Source organism: Tenrec ecaudatus, chromosome 10 (genome assembly GCF_050624435.1).
Source record: "Tenrec ecaudatus isolate mTenEca1 chromosome 10, mTenEca1.hap1, whole genome shotgun sequence".
Lineage (NCBI taxonomy): Eukaryota > Metazoa > Chordata > Mammalia > Afrosoricida > Tenrecidae > Tenrec > Tenrec ecaudatus.
The window spans coordinates 55805331-55806287 of record NC_134539.1 but is presented as its reverse complement, the minus strand read 5'-3'; the positions used below and the strand labels follow the sequence as shown (position 1 = coordinate 55806287).

The window sequence follows — 957 nt, the reverse complement described above, 5'->3', positions numbered from 1 at the left end:
TTCTGTAGATGCCAGCCCTGCTTTATGGTCTAAAGATTCAGATTTCCCCATCTCATATCTCAATAATTCTGCTGTACATTTTATTCCTTCTTAGTTTCTCCTTTTAGTGGGACCCAACCCAGCATAACAAGGAGCTGGAATTACTTAGAAACTTTCTTAGGACAAATTCAATTGGTGAATAAAAAGACATGCTAAAGATGGTGGGATTGCCAATGTCAGAGTCAGTGAGAGTTGGAGTGCACAAATGAACAATGATAAGGGATTTTATGGACAGAGGAAAACTACCATGGGAAAAATGATTGTGGGGGCAACAGATTAAGAAGTAAGTCTAGAAACAGCCAGTCCATGATTAGTGATTAGACAATGGCCAGAAGATCACAGTAGATTTTAACATGCTGAATTCAGTGCAAGAGTCAGGTGAAATAAACTTGTTTCTTCTTTTTAAATCATTTTTGAATGACATGTCCCTTCTCATCTGTATGAAAACTAATACTGGACAATGAGTTTGGGGTTGCAAAAGAGGATTTCTTTTTAAATCATTTTATTAGGGATTCATACAACTCTTACCACAATCCAAACACACTTCCATTGTGTCAAGCTCATTTATACATTTGTTGCCATTATCATTCTCAAAACATTTTTTTCTACTTGAGCCCTTGGCATCAGCTCCACATTCCCCCACCTCCCTCACCCACCTTCCCTTCCACCCTCATGAACCCTTGATAATTTCGATAATTTACAAATTATTATTATTTTTCATGTCTTACACTGTCCGATGTATCCCATCACCCACTTTTCTGTTGTCTGTCCCCCAGGGAGGATGTCACATATAGATCCTTGTAATTGGTAATTATCCTTGTAATTATCTTCCTGGTATCCCTACCCTCAATATTGGTTCTGAGGGGTTTATTTGTCCTGGATTCCCTGTGTTTCCAGTTTTTATCTGTACCAGTGTAC

General features: G+C 38.2%; 1 non-coding gene across 1 annotated transcript; it reads right to left on the bottom strand.

Annotated features, from left to right (window-relative positions):
- Positions 1 to 460: 460 nt before the first annotated feature.
- LOC142460633 (small nucleolar RNA SNORA40) lies at positions 461 to 585 on the bottom strand. The gene has a single exon (XR_012786805.1). It is a non-coding gene; the product is annotated as a small nucleolar RNA SNORA40 (small nucleolar RNA).
- Between the last annotated feature and the right edge of the window lie 372 nt (positions 586 to 957).